The sequence below is a fragment of the Netta rufina genome, assembly GCF_964035555.1.
Source record: "Netta rufina genome assembly, chromosome: 16".
NCBI classification, from domain to species: domain Eukaryota; kingdom Metazoa; phylum Chordata; class Aves; order Anseriformes; family Anatidae; genus Netta; species Netta rufina.
Window position 1 is genome coordinate 3,059,749 of NC_140140.1, and position 20,861 is coordinate 3,080,609.

General features: G+C 49.8%; 1 protein-coding gene across 6 annotated transcripts in view; it reads right to left on the reverse strand.

The window, feature by feature from the left end:
* The window catches only part of RALY (RALY heterogeneous nuclear ribonucleoprotein), a 116,188-nt gene that overhangs the window by 57,128 nt on the left and 38,199 nt on the right, over positions 1 to 20,861 (reverse strand). For all 6 annotated transcript variants that reach the window (XM_084296721.1, XM_084296724.1, XM_084296722.1 and 3 more), the window contains exon 2: positions 14,702 to 14,792. The gene's annotated coding sequence lies outside the window, so the exon portion shown is untranslated. The remainder of the gene's footprint in view (positions 1 to 14,701; positions 14,793 to 20,861) is intronic.

The window sequence follows — 20,861 nt, forward strand, 5'->3', positions numbered from 1 at the left end:
GGTTAAAACAAAGAGGAAAAGAATCACAGGAGAAACTTTCAGTGGCTCGTCAACTACATCTCCGCCTCAGGCAGGAGGTGCTGCTATTAATTAGACGGTGTCACAGACAGCTGCCATGGGACAGCAGGGATTTCACGCTCCCCAGCGGCGGCTCAGTGTTGCTCTGAAGCTAACAGCAAAGCCCTCCTTGACTTTCAGGGTGCACGATCAGAGGGGTTTATGCACAACCCTGAGCTGGGCACAGAGGTACCCAGGCTCAGCCCTGCCTGGATTGCCCATCCAGCCACCCAGAGGGATGCAGCGCTGGCCTGAAGGATCTGGAAAATGGAGTCCGAAGAGGCAAAGCAAGCTGGAAGCTCACGAAACACACCGGTGAGCAGCAGGAAGGCAGGAGAGCCACGTTCTGGCGTGCTCCATCATAGCACCTGCCTCCCTAACACATGCCTGGCAGCCTCTGCCAGCAAGGCCAGAGGGCCCTGGCTTTTGGCCTTTCCCATCCTTCTCCAATAACCCCATGCATGTTGTAATTCATGAGCCCTCAAAACCTTAGTGGACTCACACGGACGAAATATGCGAGAGGGGAAAGCAGCCAGGAGAGCCAGGTTTGTACCCCAGTGTGCCTTTCCTTCATCCCTGCTCCCTTCCCAACATCGCCTCATTTCACCGCCAGGCTCTCACATCCACCCCTTCGGCATCTCCCTCCTCCTCCTCGACTGAAAATAATTACAGAGAGCCACCCCAATTGCTTTCTCTGCAAAGAAATCATTTGCTCAATATTGTGATTCATCAAATGAGTAAGAGCAGAGCCTCTTCTTAGTCTAAATGTTGGTCTTTCAGTCTACAGAGGCCTTTCCCACCTGCAATATAAGCTTCACTTCTAATTAATGGTGTTGACGAATCTTTCTGCACTAGGAAGTGCTCAGTGGTGTTTGTCCCAGGGCTTTGTCAGAAGGAGACCCTGGTGCCTGGTCACCTGCTGTGCCCCTGCTGAGCCCTGCCAGGGGAAGCCGTTCAGGACACCACAGCCCCTGGCACTGTGCTTGGACCCTCCTGCTCCTCGCTGTATGCTGGGACGCCTGGATCAAGGCAGTCCTGCTCCAGAGACCTCCTCTTCCTCCTGTGCCTTCAGAGGGTGTCCGGGTTTTGTCCCCCAGTTTACAAGCTTTACTCTCCTCCAACAGTGCAGGAAAGCAGAGTGCTGTAGGCAGAAGGTTTCCCTTCCCATGGGAAACCTGTGTGAGATGGGAGGAACCACTGCTTGGAGAAGTTTCTGGTTCTCCAAGGACCAGAACAGCCTCCTGGATAAGCAGGTCAGCCTTTACTATTGATTTTTTGTGGGAGATGAAGCTCAAACCGCTCTTTGCAGCCAGAAACCTACAGCTTCTCCTGTGCCAGGAGCTCAGCCTGTATCTTGCCAGGTGTTTAAGCTCAGGCCACCTTAGCTGGGAGCTGCTCTGTTTTTTCTTCCTGAGGTTCAAACCACCCAAAGTCCCACTTTCTTCTCTTTGTCCAGCCACCACCAGCCCACCCGAGGCAGTGCATATCTCACAGCTCCTCACCAGTCTTAGCTTTTGCAGAACATGGATCCTCCCCACTCTCCACTTTGCTGACTCAAAGGAAAGTGATCTTTAATGGGCCCCTGGATAGCTGTATTTTTCTTACCTAAGTGCGCACAAATTGCAGCCTACAACCAATTAAACAGGCGGTTTCTCATTTTTTTCACAACAAACATAATTTGTAATTCCAAAATGTCAATAAGAGCCCTTCACTTTTATATTCCACAGCATATGAAACTCAGCCTAGTAATTTTGGAGCCTTTTTTTTTTATTATTTTTTTAAAGGCAATTAGGGCATTAATTGAGAATCACCAAGTTACTTCACAGAACACACTGCATATTTTCTGACTTGCATGCTTTGCCCTAACTGCTGGAGGTGCTGCTGCAGCTGTGATTTCAGAGCTCTGCATCCCTCCCTCCCCAGCCCTTCCTCCCAGCCGGGCTCCTGCTTCCAGTGCCAGGAGGCAAGGGACGGATCCAGCCCAGGGAGGAGGCGTGAGGCACCGCAGTGGGATAAGCAGGATTTTCCTTGAACTGCATTTTCTGATTGCAGTGAGGTGGGAAAAAGCCTGTTCCTTATGGAGAATTTTAGTGAGAAAGGAAGAGCTTTCCAAAAATGTTTTCATCTACAAGAACCGCCATTGTTTCATTTCATAAATTATACATCGTGTTTTCTGCTTACTGTTCTGGGTTATTTTTTAAAACTGAAAGATACAAGCACACCAGTAAAGGCCAGTTCTTGGTGCTGAAACCCTCTGGTCTAGCTACCAGCCCCAGCCTCCCTTCAGAGCCACCTGAGCCAAGGTCCCCGCACCCCTTCTGCTGCTCCTGCTGACACAGGGTCTGGGTGCGGGACCCCCATGAGAAGAGTGAAAACAAACAAACAAACAAACAAAAACCATGACAACAAAAGTGAGTATCTTTGTCAGAAGGGGCTGCTCCTAAGCCCCCCAGTCCTGTAGATGCAACTAACAGGGAACAGCCACCCCGGTGGTGTCCCCTCCTTCGCATCTTCCTGCCTTGGTGGCTGTCTTGCCACCTAACGTTTTTGGAGATGGGACGTTTTTCTTTTTTTCACACTAATATCCGAATTCATAGGAGGCATTACTGATGTGACAGATTCTTTGCAAATTCAGACATGAACTCAGAAGAGCAGCGTGCATACACATGCCCAGAAATGAAGGCAATGCACTCTGCCTTCCAAAGCTCCCTGTTGGAGGGATATTTCTGACACCAGAGTGCTAATACAGTGCAGCATTACAGGGTTTGGCAGCACACCACCTGCAGTATTAAGACTTCCATCAGCTGTCTCAAAACACAAAGAGCAGCATCTCCACAAAAACTTAATACCTTGCAATTTTACAAGTTTGATATTAATACCAGGGCTTAAGAAGAAAGTAGGAGTCAGCTGAGTACAGATGGTTCTTCCAGTTTGGCCACGCCATTCCCTGTGGACAAGCTTCACTGCACTAAGAAGGCAGCTCTAGCATTGTGCTGGTGGACTCAGACACTACAGAAGATGAAGACAAAGAAACCCAAAGCATGGTTCAGAGACTGATGCTTTACTGTAGGCACTACAGAACTGAGGGGAATCAGCTTAGGCAGATTATAGGGATTGAGGAACAGAGAAAGGAAGGCCAGGGTGAGAAGGCCTCCCTGCCCAGACGGGGGCCTTGTTTGTGATGCGGCATGGAGCATCCAGCTTCTGCAGCGCTGAGATGACTGATGCCAGGTCATGGTCACGGACCTCATGGGCTTCCCAGCCTGTCATTCCTGGGGCTGCAGTGGCATTGGTCCCTGCTGAAGCTCTCAGGGGGGCAGGAATTTGGGATAAGCCATCGGAGTACTCCCTGCTCCTGCATGGCTCAGCCAGTGCCTCTCTGTGGAGACACCAAACCCTCCAGGCCAGAGACAGCACCACTGCTCCCCATCTTGCCTTCATGCAAGGTTTCCAACACAGGCCTGCATCTAAAGAACCTGAATTTGAGGCACTGTGTTTGGCTGGCTCCACTAGGGTGCTGTGCCACCTGGAGGGACACTTCCAGGTGTGCAGACACAGGTGACACGGGGCCCTGCCTGCAGCTGGTGCCATGTTTTCTCCCTCTGGATGCCACCAGCTGGAGTGCGAAAGGCAGGAGTGAAAGCAGAGACAAAGGAGAAGCAGGGTGGGTGAGCTGCCAGCAGAGCCCATCCTGTGGCTTTGTTTTTCCTTAAATGGAGTAGATGCTGATAAAAGATGGTGAAGGATTTTTGTACTGCACGCAGCCCTGCAATGTACATGTAGGCCCAGGCCTATAGATTGCCGAGGAGACAGCTCTGTGGAAAAAAGCTTATGAGGAAGAAATGCCAGTGTTGTAAAGAGAAGCTCAGGGAACCATTTTTCTATGGTCATTTCTCTTGGAACACCCTATAAAGTGACATCCACTGCCCTGCTGAGCACAGGCAGACTCTGAATGATGGACTCAGCACCCTGCTCAGAACAGGATAACCCCCCATATCCCATGGGATTTGGCCCTCAGACCCAGTCATCCACCTTGAGGCCAGCGGGACCGAGCTTTCCCTCAAGCACTTCACCAAAGGAACAAAACAAAGGCTGTGTGGTTTTACTGCTGAGGTGATACTGAGCAAGCAATGGCCCCAGTATCTGCCTGCGATGGCCCATTCATGGCTTATGCTGTGAATTAATCCTGTACCTTTTTGACAGCCAGGCACACCTCTGGCCTTTTGAATTTACCGAATTACTTTGTGGTCCTGGAGACTTGAACCTCCGGGACCGCGAAGGACTTTGTCTGTACTCTGCTTGTGGGCTCAGAAACACAAAACTTACTGGAAGGCTTGGCCTCTCCCCATTATAAATTCTGCACAGCCTTAAACTTTTTCCTCTAACTGCAAAAAAATATGAAGTGTTTTTGCAGTACCATAGGTTTTATGTGCCACAAAGCAGCATCTGGGTGAATTCCTGATTTCCACACAGCTTTGACTTACTGCATGCCTTAATTGTCCATTTTTGTTTACAGTGTGCAAAGGAAAAGCTTAAATGCAGCTTTCCACCCCCTGCAAATACAGATATTGTTGTTTATTTATAGCTCCTTATTTGCAGAGAACCCACAGAGACAAACAGAAATGTCATTTACCGGGGAAGGCAGATGTACTGAATCAATCACTGTGCCGAGGGGCCTGGGGTATTTCACAAAAGAACCACAATTCACAATGTAAGATAAATTACCCAAACCTTTATGCTTCCCTTCCTGTCAGATGCTGTCTCAATACGAAGTTGGCGAAAAATACGGCAAAGCCCCTTTTTAGAGCTCGAGATCTGTTCCTCAGCCTTGAACTTGACCAAGCTGCAAACAAAAAAGGAATTGTCTCTGTATTTACTCAGCTGTTGAGATTACACCGAGGTTTTGATCTCGAGTCCCATCTAATGGCGTGTGACGTGAGATGGGTAGCGCTCATTGACCACCCAAGTGGGCTTTACATTTCCCTTTGCAGGTTGGGAAAAAAATCTGCCAGCACGAATCGGTGTAAAACTGCTCTTAGTGGCAGGGCAAGGGCTCTGCCTACGTTAAAAAAGAGATATTCCTGCATCTGCAGACACAATACAGGAGAGATAGCAGGGAGCTGGGCTGCTTTTCCTGTGCAATGGTAAAAATTGTTGCAAGATAGACAGGGAGGGATTCTTAATTTGGAAAAAAAGGCCAGCACTTCATGGACACCTCTGAATTTCCCTGAAAGCACTGGGAAATGATCTGTTTTCAGAGTTTATCTGAAGGATCCTTGGATGAAGAAGGGAGAACAGAAATTAGGAAGAACCAAGACAACTGTGCACAGAGAAGGGGAGAAGGAAGTGGTGCAACAAGGTGCTGCGGTGTTTACCTTCAGGTGGTGCTGGTAGACGGACGGCCAGCCTGGGGCTGGAGCTGAGCTCACACTTCTCAGCCCCTATCTACAAACCTCTACTGGATACAGCACCTTACACAGGTCCTATATTTCATTTCCTAGCCAAACAATGCTAACACCTCACCACAGAATTAGAAGTATTTACAACCGACCCATCAATTCAATAGCATTCAGCCAGTGTCCCAGGGCAGAGACCTTCACGGGGAATGTCCTTTGCCAAGGCTCTGCTGTCCCTGGGGCAGATGTGTTCAGGACCACCCTTCTCCAGACGTTTTTACTTTCTTGGCCTGATCTCTCAGTGCAGGTATTCCTGTTCTGAGCTTTCTTCTTCAGGAAAAGCAAGCAGGTGATAACCTGTGCATCAGTGCTGCTGCCCTGCGATTTACCAGCACCACACAGGGACTGGAGAGCAACCCTGAAGGCTCCTCAGTATCCATCTCGTTACTTCAATATCTGCTCTCACCGACCTGATAGCCAGGAGACAGGAGGTGGTACATCCAAACACACCCTTTGTACAGAGCATCAAATCCTCCTTGCTTTGCTCTGGCCCTGCATCGGACACGACCAGCTCGGTGTTCATGCAGACAGACACCAGGTATGCGAGCAAGACTCTAAACAGAGCGTTCCCTTGGGTGGACAGCTCTAGAAATGTGGGTACATTATCACAGTTTTGAGCCACAGCATGCCTATACCTTATGCTTGTTCTAGATGTTAAAACCATGGTTCCTGCCACCGACCCTCTCCTGCTCCTGGGCTCTGACTGCAGATCACACAGCCACAGATGATAAAATAACCCGTGTACCTGCAGTAACTGCTTTCCAAACCCGCTGTGGTAATGGAAGGAACTGGTCTGTAAGTAGATGGGCCATTTATTTACAGATCGTACATAAGATCATACGTAAGTTCTTCCCAACAGAAAGTAAAGCTGAATGTTCCCTGTCCCAGCCATGCACACCCAGTACCTGCGATCTGGGCTGTGGCTGGTAGGGAGCAGCTGGAGCGCCGAAGGGCCATTTACTCCCTCTCCCCTTCCTCACCACTTAAATGCAGACTGGCACCAGCTTCAGACCAGAGGGACAGCTGGGCGGTGGGCAGCCCAAGCCTCTCCAGGACAAGGAACACTTCGTCAGCACCAGGGAAACGGCTGGAACAAAGAGCCCCTGAGAGCACCAACCTCTGCCCTTGGTCGGAGCTGAAACCTGGTGGCATCTGCCCCTGGGGGGTCCTTCTTTGCCCCCAGGCTGCCAGCAGAGATGCTGTGCTGGGTGGTGGCCACCAAGGCTCCTTGGTTTGGCAGAGGCTTGTAGGAGAAGCACCATTTCTTTACGGCAACTTGGATGGAAATTACGGTTAGTTAATTCCATGTGGAGGACAGGGAGAAAAATAACCATGAGCAAGGTGGGGACCTACCAAAGAGCAGGCTCAGCCCTGTTGGGATAGTGCCCACAAGGAAGCAAGGTCGCTAATGGGGGGAGAAATTCAGCCAAGCAATTTTTCTGGGGGGGAGAGAAGAGCATGAGACGGTGCTGGCAAGCACAGGGTGAAAGCAAGCTGGAGAAATCAATAAAGGGAAAGGACAGAGGGGGGCAATGGAACGCGGGAAGAGATAAATTAAAGGCTTGCCCAGGGGTTATGATGGCTAGTGAACAATAAATTAAACAAAAGAGGGCAACGGGGACAAGCAAGGTAGTGTGAAAAATTAATTAAAAGGAAGGGAGGCATAACCAAAGCATAAAACATGGGTGCTGGCGGAAAGATTAGAGAACCCAGGGAATGAAGAGGCTTTGGAAAGTGTAATGAGAACCAAGGCAGAGGCTGTAAAGGCTGTGACCACGTGCAACAGCCAGATAAACAATGCAGATGCGTTTTTAAGAGGATGAGAAGCACAAAACCACTGAAGAAGAAAGTAAGCATCTTGCAGAAGGAGACAGCATGGCTGGTGCTGGTACACCAAGCCTCACTCCTCGGCTGTGCGCTCCCCTCACCTGCCTGCAAGTGTTCTCCATCCAGCCCTGTGCCCCCAGAGGAGACTGAACAGGGGCTGCCCGTGGGATGAGGCATTGCAAGGTGGAGTAGTTTGGCCAATATAGCCAATATTTCCTAAATATTACCTAAACCCTAATCACGCCTCACTTTTCTCAGGAGCAGTAGGGATGCAGTTTTTAGAGAAGTATCTGGGGGCATATGCGGAGATGGGAAATAATTGTGCAGGTATTTTCAGGCCCTTCAAATCACAGAGGAAGAGGACAAATTGGGCAAGCCTGGATCTCATCTTGTCTTTAAATCAGCATCCTTTGAAATGAATGGCCTGCCCTGGTGCCTGGAGAAGGTTGTGATTTTAAGCAAAAGGTACACGTGCCAGAGGAGGGGAGAAGAAATAGTAACAACATTTAAAGCTGTGAGAGGCAAATTAAAAAAAAAATAAATAAATAAAGGCAGATTATTTTCAAAGAGTAAGATCAATGCACTGACAGTGGCAGTCAAAGTTGGACAAGGAGCAGCACCGTGGCACAGCCGGCGGCAGCGGGCCCCCGCGTCTCAGCGAGCACTCGGAAGGGAAGTAGGACAAAAAGCCATGGATAATTAATAGCACTGCAGAAAGCTAAGTGGGTTCCCTGACCTCTCTCCGCCCTCACAAACTTGTCTTTGGCTTCTGGTTAAGCTGGATTATAAATAGCTAAATTGATGGTGCATTTTAGCTGACAGTTATCAGGAAGCAGGTAACTTCTCAGGGACGCTGTAGTGCAGAGAGGCAAGGCACAGGGTGTGTTCCCAGTCCCTTTTAACACACCAGAGCAGAGCCACACAGGGCGATAAGGGTCAGATCAAGGAAATATTCATTGTGCTGTGATCACAGGCCAGCATTGGGCTGAGATGGGCACTGAAGGATGCTGATACCCCAGGGAGCCTGCACTGGACCTGACCCCACTCAGCATCCCCACCAGACACCACCCGTCCCCTTTTTGTGTCCATTTCTTAAAATGCACAGATCCAGAATGCAAACACAGACCCCTGGAGTATTTTCCCTGTGCCTTCAGCACTCCCTCTAGGATTTGCTGCTGGGACTCAGGGGAATTTCAGCAAGTGACAACAACAGCTGCTTTACTCTCGTATATGAAGGTAGAAGCTGATGACGGAGAGTCTCTGGATTATCGCAGGGTGAGGTTTTGCAGCCCAGCAGCTGGCCCCCAACTTTGCAGTGCTTTAAATTAATGCCACAGTGCAGGACAGGCGCCAGCAAAGCATCCCTGCAGCTCACCTGGAAGTGGGAGCTTGCTCAGCAGCTGCAGGACACACGGGGACACTGCTTGCAGTCCTTCCCCCAGACCTGTACTGCAGCAAGATGTCCCCGAACTCACTTGGGAGGCAGATCTGAGGAGGACAACATCCCCTTCCAATGTTACTTCTCTGACTACACCTGTGTTTTAAACTTATGCCCTTTAAAACACTAATTCCTGCAACTAGCAACCTTCCTAGCTACAAAGAGTCACTGTTCAGCACTGTGGTGTGTGTGTCACCTTCTGCTCAGACCGTGCGTGGCTCAATCCAGCTCCAGAGGCGTGAGTCTGCCCTCCTGACCTACTGCTCCTTTGCAGCACTTTCAAAAAGAAATGTTATTCAAAAGGATTCATGCAAAATCTGTGTTATTTCCCAATTCTATCTGAATTAGAAGAAATTCAAGAGTAATGCCTGTATCTTCCCACAAACACACACGCTGAGATGAGTAGCACGGAGCCACCAACCCTATTTCTAGCTAAGCAATTCCTAATACTTGCTGCAAGCTATGATGCCACAGCCTGGAGAACCCCAAAACCCAACTGTATTCAGTTTGGGGCTTGATGCAACACAGAGATGTGTTCAACCATCAGTCACAGTCTGCAGGTGGGGTTATTTCATCTGGAGGAGGAGAGAACCCAAGGGAGGTCAATGGGATGTGGGTGCGAGACCTGTGCCTTGCCAGAAAGCAAAGCCAAGGTTGTAGGGATAGATGATGAAGAACAAAGCAGGGTTTGATTACAAGGCTTTTCCCTGTCGCTCTAGAAAGAACGAGCAAGCAGAAGACCAAAGCCAGAATTTTGGAAGAAAAGCGCCCTTCCCAAGACATGGACCGTGGACCATTGGTGTGGGGACGCGTGGCACTCAGCGCTCGCTGGCTGTCACAGCACACAGGGGACAGGAGCCCAGCCCAGCCCCAGCAGCACAACGTCCCCCACATCAGTGCCACCTCTCTGTGCCACCGCAGCCTGCAAAAGGTCACTGCCTCACGGGGGAAACGTGCATGAAGATGAAAATGCTGCATAATGGGAGTGGTAAAATAAGTGAGTTCTTGGCTAATTTTCTAAAATCCCCAATTCAAACCACGCTGAAAGCAAGTCCCAGGCCCAGATTTCTATTGATGAAGGGTGCAGCCATCTGTTTGTTTGTCTTCTCTGCATTTCTTGCTAACTCCTATTTCTCGTTTTAAGAAAATCCACGCTCACATGTCATGTTTGATGCATCTGACAAGGTCAGAGCCATCACATCCCATCAAGCGCACGCTGATACAGCCTTGCGAGGGGAAACCAAGAAAAGATGTACAAAAAGAGATTTATTTTCAGGTTTTTGTTTTAAGGCATCCCTTTGCCTTCTACTTCCTGACTCCCCTTCCAGCTCTGGTACTCAGAGGGGCAGCCAGAAAGCTGCACCTGGTCTGAGCCCAGCATCTGAGCACTGCACAGGGTAATGTCTTTGCAGTTACAACAGCAGGTGAAGCTGGAGCAGATAAAAATATTCCCTTGTAAAGGTTTAGAATTGAAAAATTCAGGCATAGGCCCTCAAAGGTGACTGGATACCTCTGAAGGATTAAGCACAGCTGACTGGGCAGGGAACCTAGGAAAATTACGGTGGAGAACTTGAACTGCAAGGCATAGACTTGAACCTGCCTTCATCTGGTATTAAATCCTGTTCCCTGGCTTATCTCTGGCTTATCTTATAGCATGGAATAATCCTTGAGTGGGCAGCAACTGGCTCTTGCCAGGAGAGGGAGAAAATGCCTCCTGGGTGAAGGAGAAACAAGCCAAGATGGTTGGGACCTGGTGGTTCAGACCCAGGTGAGAAGAACTTGTCCTCAGTCCTTCTGGCTATCAGCTTGTTTCTCTAAGAAGCCAGGGTGTCAGTAAATACAACCTCCCTGTGCCAAGCCTGTGAGCACTTCGTTGGGCTCTGCAGTGTTCAGTGAATGCCTATTTGCAGCTGGGGGACACGTCTGCGACTGACCACTCAAAGCTTAGAAACCTTTAAAGTTTCATTCTGCAAGCATTTGTGCCTGAACTTTGAGCATGGGAGCTACCATTGGCCATAGAAGTGACTCGTGTCATCATCTGTCAGCTGGTGCCTACACAAGCAGTTACTTGGGAAAAGATTTTACATTTTTGATTCACGCACTACCTCAATCTGAATTAACCTTCAAGCGTGGAGAAGCTCTGGGAAGCAAAGATAATTTCAAACAGCAAATCCCAGAGTTAAGAACCAACCCTCCCCCCTGCCTCCCAAATCAGATCATTTAAATTGACGTGTTATTTTGATAAGTTCAAGATGTGCAGAGAACTCAGCTCTCAGCTCCAGCGCTCACTTGCTCATTTCGGCCGATCGCAGAAAACCACCTCAGCTCCAGCACTCAATCACTACCTCGGGGAGGTATTTTAACCCCAGCAGGCACAGTGCACCGCATCACACGTGCTGTGTGAAGGCATTGCTCAGGTTCTGCTCACCCCCAGCAGAGCAACAGAAGCTTGGCGCGGGCAGAAGCGAGGACCGAGCTCCTCAGCCAAGGTCAGTGCCCACCTCTGGGAGCTCAGCACACCAGGAAAACCCAGTCCGTGGTCGGGGCTGCTCAGGTTCCTACTGGGAGCCAGCGAGGCCCAGCTCTGCACAGGTAGGAGAGATGTGGGGGCAAGGGGAGGGGATGTCTCTGTCCTGGGGAATTCGGTGCTGGCCAGCAGCAGGACCTGCGTTTTGCAGAGAGTGCTCGTGGTGCTTGCAGCCACGAAATAACTCCTTAATAATAATCATCCATCAAAACCACTTTCAACGAGCTCTGCTTCCGTGACAGCTTCACTGCCAAGAACATGGCTTTTCTAGCTCAACACTCACCCAGCCCGTTGTGAGAGCGGTCACAGAGCAAACCAAACACATGCTTCGTTTTATCTCCTGGGAATCATCTGAGGGTACTTTCAGGTATTTGGGTTTCTTTTCCCTTCCCTTAGGATATGGTCTCCACCTGCACGGCTCTGCTGGCAAGACGATTGCATTCAAAAACTTCCTCTGCACATGTTTGACAAAGTAAAAATAAATTAAGGCCATGTGCGTGGACACCTCAGAACCCACACTGCAGAAATCACGTAATCTAATTGCCTGCAGAAGAATACAAATTTTTTAAAAGGGAACAACCCACGAGGGGCAAAGCAGGTCAGCGCTGGGCGTGAAGCGCCTGCCCACGCTGGCTGAAATGCGAGTGCTGCAAAGTGCTCGCTGCAAGCAACGGGCCCAGCAGCTGAGAACCTGCTCTCAGGGCTTCACACGCTATCGCTGCTCCCAAAGGGCTCAAGTTGTCTTCTTGTGGCTCACAGCACCTGCAGAGCCTCTGGGAAGAGCAACAACTTTACAGTCACTCGAGGTACATCAGTTCCTCAAGCTGATTCTTTTCCCTGACCGAATTATCCCAGGCACAGAGGGTAACTCAGTCCCACGGTTAGGGTTTTGTAGCCTCATGCACAGCCCCTAGGAGTGCAGCCCCCATGTCCTGCGGCACCAGCCAGGGCAGCCCCATGCCTGCCCCTCAGCCACGTCTCCTGCGCCTGGGACCAGCACCTGCGAGTCCCCACCGACCCACCCCATCTCTTCTAAATTAAGCAACCTGTTACATCGCTTCCTTCCTTGGCCCACAGTGTGCTAAGAAGGTCACTGCCAGATCATAGCTTAAAGCGTGACCGAGCCCCGTCCTAATCCAGAGAGGACAGGAACTGCCAGAGCTGATAAATGACCTGAGCGAGTGATTACAGTCTGGATTTATTTGTGATTAGACACTGTGATGGCCCCCTCTGATGCTGTCTTCTGAGATGACAGACAGGAACCTTCATCCACACAGTTTTCATTGAGCTACTGAAACCCTTATAGGATGCTCTGGGTCCTCTCACTATGGGACACTTCCAAACCTCTCTGGGTCAGCCCTGAAACAGGTGTTTCTGTGATCTTCCCAGCATTGCTGAAATAACAGGCATTTTCATCAGCCCTCCCCATTCTCCATAGTTACTCTCAATGCTCTCCTTGAGTTGCCTGAATAACAGATATTTTCACAGCTTTTTGTATGTCCCCCAAGAAATAGGCAGTTTCACAGCTCCCTCTGGAATCAACCTTTATTCTGTGAGCTGCCCATAATTGCGACAAATAATCAGCCAGCAGCATTCAAGGGTTCACAAGCCCTGGGAAAGCACAGGGCTCGCCAATTGATGAAGGTGCTGCAGCTCAAGCCCTGCAGCCTCTGTACGCAGGATAAAAGAGACTTTCTTCTGCTTAGGGACAGCACAGCTGCGCCTAGCTGCAATTAATACCCTGTAGGAAAAGAAGGCTCCATAGTTGAAAACAATATTTAATATGCCAGTGACCAAAACAAAAGTTTGAAAAACTTCTGGCAGAACTCTTCTTAAAATGCCCTGAATGTTAAAAAATGATGTATTTCTGAAGAGCCTGGAGTCGGACTTAAGCCATGTGGGTCTCTTCCCACTCAGGATATTCTGTGATTCTATCATTTTCCCATGCTGCTGAATCACATAACTTAATTTGCTGAGTTAAATCTTGGTCTCTGGAATTAGGGTATAGTACTCCTCTTGGTCATGAAGAAGGAGACTTTCAGTCCACTTGTTTGCTTAACATGTCCACATCAGAATTCATTAGGCAACAAGATGTTTTCATTACTACTAAAGGGAGGTATATTAAGCTAGAAAGAGAAAGAGGTTTCAGCCAAATTGTAAACAAAGCCAAATTCCCCTTCTCTTTCAACATCCTGCTTTCGGTTTGAAAGCATTCAGGTGAATCAGGGGTAGCCCTCTGTTATCTTGGAGTGTCATGTATCAGATTTCCAAATATGATTGAAAGTGTAAACCTGAGCATGGTATCCCTTGGTGTCCACCAAGCAACAGCAGAGCTCTTACCCACATGGCAAGAGGTTCCACCTGGTAACACTTATTTTTTCTCTCTCCTACGTAAGTTCCCAAGGAAAAACTCAACCATGCTACCAATTAAAACAGATGTGTTACACCGTGGCTGCAAGCCCAGCAGAACTGGAAACGGAGAAGCTGCTTTTATCTGCCTGGGAACTGGAGGGGAAAGTCCATTGCTGAAAACATTTCACTACCTCATGCTCGTACCATGCATTGTGCATCGTACAATTGCTTCCCATAAGTCCTGAAATCTTCATTCAGTCTCTGCTGAAGCAAACTCCATTTTTTATTCAGCTGGAGCCCTTTTACTGTGTGCTCAGTGAAACAGAACTCCCACAAACACAGCAAGAGATCTCCCAGCTCAGGACTACACTGACTTCGGGTGCTCGACAAGCACAGTGAGTTTCTAATCGCACCAGCGCTCCCTGGAGCAGCATTCCCAATGCTTAGGGCACAGCATCACTGATCCCCAGACCCTCTTCCATCCCTCCACAAAACTTCTTCTTCCATGAGGTGCTTTCAGCCTGGCCTGAAGCCTGTGTCCTGGCTGCCCTTGGACCAGAGCTGTCCGAGTGCCACCTGAGTGCTTTCTCCATGCCCCCCACGCACCCGTCACAGCCACGCTCTTCTGCCTTACCCTGCAAACACCACAGATTGGGGCTTGGCTTTCATCTTCCCAAGCCCTGACACGGCAGAATCAGGAATTAAAAGGTGCTGAACCCCACCACATCCAAACCATCACTATCTGCACATCCAGGCGTGATGAAGGCACTCTCACCTCTAGTGCTAGCAGCACAGGTCCTCACCGCAGCCATCAGCCTCTGACCCCCTGAATGCCTGCACCAGGCCAGGATGAGTGTGCACCCAGCAGGCTCAAAAGGAAAGCCTTCAGCCTGACTGCAGAGCAAAAGCAGCCAGAATATGAAGCCAGGTGTTCTTACAGGCTCGTGGTGAGCCTCTCCTTGCAGAGCAGCCACAGGAATTAAGGGCAGGGTGCTCCCGTACCACTCACCACCTCCGCGTGTAACGCAGAACGCAGCTACTCACCGGGAATGGTGTGGGCACTTGTGTTTGTTAGTCCTTCCCGTCACCAGGTCCGGGAGCAGGCGCAGCACCCCTCTATGGTCTCAGCTTCGCCCTACAAGAAGCAGGACACACAGTTTTCTACCAGTTGTGGCAAGCAGATAATCCAGTACTTTCTAATCCATGGCAGAGGAGGGTATGGCGCATCGGAAAGATAAGCCTCTGGCTGTTTGTCTGCACGGATCAGACCCAAGACCTTCGGACTTAAGGCTCTGAGCTGCTTAGCAAGGGGCTCAAAGCCGGAGACAGAGGCAGTTGTGTTTGCAGGGCTGAATACTTGGGATAGCTTGCTTCAGATTGGCTCAGGCTCAGGAAATCCCACAAAACCTGCTACATCATGTTAGTGCTTGCAGAGAATGAGGTACCCGACGGATAGAGGATGAGAATTTTCTGTCATGATGGCTGGGATTTGTTAAGGAAAAAGAGAGTTTCTTCAAAATTAAATATTTCACAGTAAAGCAAGCATTTTGTTCATTGAAATGAAATGCTATCCTTTAAGCCAGTTCCTCTGGGTTCTGTTTGAGCTTCCAGGACACCCTCCAGGACTGCAGCTAGGGTGCCTTCCCTTTCCTCCCACAGGCTGGGACACCCGGTTGGACTGTGCAACGAGCTGCTTTGTCACCTCGAGAAGCCTGTGAGGCAGAAACTAACTCAGGGAGTTACAGTTCAGAAGTGGGAGCTACAGGATTACCCACGGCATTTGTTATACTGGGCAACACCAAGTGCCTGCTTAGCACGCTGCTGGTGCAGCACCATCGGCACTGCCAGCCCAGCAAGTGGCTCCGCTGGCTGGGAAGGCTGTGGCCAAGACAGCAGAGATCACTGCTCATCCCCAAAGTGGACTGACCGCTTTTTCAGTGGTGGGATCCAGATTCCACCAAAACACCCCTCCTCTGCAACCAGCTGAGGCCTCAGCCCCGCAAGTCCTGGGAGAGGACCCAGGAGCTGTGCTCAAACAGCTGGGGTGCAGCGAGACATCCCCGTGCTCTCTGGCCCCCAGGCAGCAGCCGCACCTCTGAGTTCACAGCCCCAATAGTCTCAAGTGTTCACGAACTGGATCCAGTCCCCATACTCCGAGTCTTAAACCATTAACGAGTCCATTAATTGGAACCAATTCCTTCAAATCAGCCTGGGCAAGCTGACAATGTACAAACAAGCAACAGAGCAAGGTGAGGTTCCTGCGCCTCCTGCTCCACCCTCCTGAAGTCGGTGATGATTCCCAGCAATGTCTCCTGAATGAGCACCCAGGGCTCTCACGGATGGAGCAGTACTTTTACACCCTGCTCTGTGAAATACTTGGCACCCGGGCTGCCTGCTCTGACGGGGAGGAGCAGGCAGGGATCTGCCAGCAGTGGCTAACAGCAGGGTGAGCGGTGAGTGCAGCCAGCTGCCACCAGCCACGGCCCCCCGTAATTAGAGGCTCACTTCAGCCTCAGATGTGCCACAGCACTGCAGAAGGTCAAACTGGAGTGAAGCTTTCAATTAAAACAGAAAAAGTACTAAGGAGACAGAGAAAGATCAGCAGCAGAACAGCGGCTTTCATTGCAGAAGTCTCAGCTCTCTGGCAGTGCTGAAGGGACAATCCCTTCTGCATGAAGAAGCTACCACAGTGACACAGGCTAAAACCAGGTGGCCATGGGACCACTTTTGCTGTCAGCCAAGAACCCAATAAAGAGTTAACTTGACAATGCTGTTTCCTCAGTTCCCCTCTGTTTCAATGGGCCCTTCATCCAGGTTTAGTGGACCTCTCAAGAGGTTTGGTTGCATCTCTCAGTACTCAATGAGTTCAGAGATACCATGAGAATGGGCATTCGTGCAAGAGAGATGTAGAAGAAGGGAATGAATGAGAGAAATTTGGAGATAAACTGGGTGGGAGCAAAGCCCTGAACATCAAAACTCTCAGTGACGCTGGGGATGTGGCAAACAGAGAATTACAGGAGCAAATCCCAGTAAGGAAGAAGGAGCAGATTTTTTACCAGACATCTGGATGAACTGCTAAACGCCTTCCCCCATCCTTCTCCCAAACTCACCCAGGTCCCTTGGCTTAAGCAAACGAACTTTATCTTGCTCCTAAAATCTTCCACTTTTGATAAGAAAAACCCAATGTTTTTTCAGTGGGGGCTGGAGGGAGGAATGAGGAGCAGAGGGACACTGTGCAAAGAGCATCAGAAGCACTTAGTTGTGGTATTGGCACCATGCGCTGGTGTTGCTGTGAGACCAAGGGCCAAATTACTCATCTCTGTGCTCCTTAGGATGTGAAGTTTGACTCAGATGAGCTCTACGACATTCACCTCAGATGGAAGGTGTACAGGAAGTGGCGCAGAAGAATCTCACCACTAGCAAGGTCATAGGGGCTAAGAAAAGGAAGTCCCCTTCTGTTGCTCTGTAACCCCTCGTTTCTCAACGCACAGCTACTTTGAAGACCAAATTGTCCTGCTCTTACTCTAAGACCGTCTTTACTGCATGAGACCGAATGAACTCGGCAGGAGGAGCAGCAGGCTCCAGCCTTTGCAGTGCTGGAGTCCACCCGTGCAGTGCAGCGCAGCATCCTGTGATTTTTCTAGAATCACTTCAACCCATGATGGAAAAGGAGGAAGGAGGTAAATACCCTGCCAACATACAACAACATCTTTCAAACTAAGTAACTGCACCAAAATGTGCTGTTTTATTTTCACTCTGGGCTCCCAAAGCATTTCCCGTCTCTCCCTGAATGATAACGGGCATAAAAATTAAATATAAATTCTCCAACAAAAAGCGAAACACACTGAAGGGTAATAAATCACCACTACTGGATGGCATTCAGAGGAAGTTGGGGGAAGGAATAAAGGATGAAATAGCATAGATACTGACTAAGATATATCATAGACCCTTACAAAACCAAGAACTCATCTTCAGGGCAGGGGATTCACCACAGTGGGCTGAATTTTGATAAAGAAGCAAAGGGAAGTCGCAGAGAGAAGCGGTGGAGCTGGAACACAGCGCAGCCCCAGAGGGCATGGAGAACCTCACCCCAGCATCCCGATCGCATCCCCACTTCATGCTGGGATGAAGTCCGGAGGGATGCGAAGACCATGTGCCAAACATGACCCACTGGCACCAGTGGGATCAACTGGGATCTCCGGAGACAGCGAGGGAGGTCCAGCCCCACGCTGAAGTGGGGCTGCTGGCAGCTCTGAGCAGCAGCTGTCACAGGCTGAATGCTCTCACCTGATGACCTGAAATTCCTACATCTGCATTTCCAATAACATGAAACACTCCCTGGGGCACCACACAGAAGCACAATATTCTGGAAACATTATATATCAGCACTGATCTTTGTCTTACAAACAAGATCACCTTTAGTTTTGCAGGCACCTCCTACTTCATTAAACTCAAAGATCTTGCTCTCCAGGGGTTTCCTCCTCAACTGGGGCAGGAAATGAAAAGACAGAAAATGCAATTTAATTGGGGATGAAGCTTCATCTTTACGCTGCCTATCATCATTATGTGTCATTTAAAAACAAGCACGGAGCAGGTGTGAAATGGCACCGGCTCTGGATGCACATAAAAAAGGTTGACACCAACAGCACGAATCAGATGGTGTGACCTGAAAACTCCTTTTCTCTTTTCCTTTTTTTATTTTCCTCAGATAAAAATCCTTTTGATATGGGATAGAAGAAATGACAACTCTGTGAAGCCAAGTGGTTTGAAAAGAAGAGGAGCCAACTTCAGGACATTACCTGGGGCAGCTGGGGCCGTTACCCTTGCCAAAACCTCGTGGTGCAGGGCTAGCGGCAGCGCAGAGGGCAGGCGAGCGGAGGTACCCTGGCACAGCCTTCACCTCACACAGAGGTGCTAACACTGAAACTGCTGCTCCTGCTTCTTCCTTGCCAGGCATCACTTTGCTTCCCCATGCCCTGATGAAGTGTCTGACTGGGTTTGATGCACCCCCTTCTCCTCGCAGGTTACACCGCAGCACACAGCCGCAGAGGGGACCCCGGGATTTGGAAGCTGCCCTGGGAATCCAGTCAGGTGGGAAAGGGCTCTGCTTTCCCTCAGGTTGCCCAAACCCTTCCTTCACACTCCAGGAGTAGGGAAAAAAGTGACTAAACTCTCTTGTCTAGTCACTACTGAGGATACAAGTCAACTTTGTGCAGAGAGCAGAAGAAAGGAGAGCTCAGAGGACAGGTGGTGCTGCTCACCGGGGGTTCTGCTAACACAGGAGCGTTATAAGTGGAAGGAGACCTGGACTTCATCTCTTGGACTGACAGAGTCTGAGGGTTTAGGGTAGCTTGTTTGGCTCAAGCCTTTGCAGAACAGCCTCCACCACTGAGGCTTTCAGTCTGAGGATGCCCAAAGTCAGATGGGCTTGGACCTGCCTGTGCCCAGGCTCTGCTCTGCCATAAATGATGGTGCTTGTGGCACCCAGCTGCCTGTCAGGGTACTTCCAATACCTGCTGGTGAAAAGGTGCCAACCCAAGTGCTAAGAGAGACAGGCAGAAAATGCGGATGAGCTCAGCCACTTAACCTCAAAACCACAGCAGCCTGGTTCAGCTCGGAGCTGGGTTTCCAGGCTCCTGGGTTGTTGGCTGGGTTGGTTTTACACGACGGCGTGTCTCCTGAAAAAGGAACGACTGAAATGTAAGATCTCTCAAAGGCCTTTGTGTCGTACTGGATGGCATCGGTAACACTCTGGAACTAAATACTGACTGTTTTTCTAACAAGTGCCATTTCTGTATCTCTGGCTCACCAGAGATAAAATAGGGGTGAACTATGTTAACTAATGCGCTCTAATTAGTAGCTGCCCCTCATTTTCGAAGTCCTGCCCCACATTCTGATGCAAGTTCACTGCCTTTCATTTTAAGCAATACACTGGCGTGGTTTTAGTCTTCCAGTGATCCTTTAATGTCATATCTTCTCCCCAGTGAATCAATATTCAGATCCCCTAATTGGAACTTATCTGCTCACCCAGCCTTGGGCTAGGTTTGCTCAGCCTCTGAGTGTATCAGACACTCTCAGTGACTGCATCGGCAGCGCCCAGCTTTGCACCATGGCTGCTCTGCAGGAAAGCAAGGGGAGATGCTGAGCGCTTTCTGTAATGGAGACATGAAACCCAAAACCATTTCTCAGCCCAGGATGGGATCAGGGACAAGTCAGTTTTCCTGCTCCACTTCAAGAAGTAAAGGCACAGCTCCCCACTGCTGCTAATTTTAAATCACATCTCCATCTTCTGCCTATAAATTCTCTCCTGCTGCCAGAAGGTCACCAGGCCAGCTGGAAAGCTATTTTTCACAACCTTGCTAATCCAGAGGCACCTTGCTGCCTCCTCCCACCAGGAAAATGCTGACAACAAAACTGACTGGTGGCCAGCAGGACCGCAGGTTGGGCATGGCATTGCAGGGAGGACTGGCCTTTACGGTACCAGCGAGGAATCCAGGAGACCCAGGATCAGTTCCCGGCTCCTCCCCAGCTGTCCTGCTTGACCTTGGGCTCCAGCTCTGTGCTTCACCTTATCTCTACTAACTGAGGCTAACAGCACTTCCCACAACTGGTCATGCAGATAAATTAATTTTTTTTAGGAAATAGTTTATTATAATGGGCACAATGGCCCTGTTAAAATAAAAGGGGATATTTTTTTCCCTTGCATCACCACTAGCTTTATAGGAATGAAGCCAAGGACGACTGTAACACATCATGTCTAGGGCTGAGATTTTTATGAGATTTGTGCAGGCTCAGCTCCAGGATCTTCTCCCATCACCTGCCATCATTCCTTGGCAATAAATATTTCCAAGGAGGAGCAGCTGCAGGGCACAAGGAGAGGCCGATACCTCTGCAGTGGCTCAGGTGCTGCAGGCATGCAGGAAAGCTGGTGGAGCAGTGGGGTCCCCCCACCCCTTGGAGGGGCTGCTGGGGTCAGCCAAAGAGACAAAACTTCGGTCTCATTCCTCTGCAGGCCTCCAGACCCTGCTTGTGAGGAGACTTTTGCAATCGCCCAACTGACCTTTGCAAGCTCTTGTTCACCCAGCAGGCTGCATCGTTGCACCTCCCCTAACGCCTGGTGCATCAGGTCCTGCGGGAGGGACACGGGGTGGGAAGGAGAGCGCTTGCCATGAGGCTGGGGGCTGCTCTGTGCAAGCACTCCACC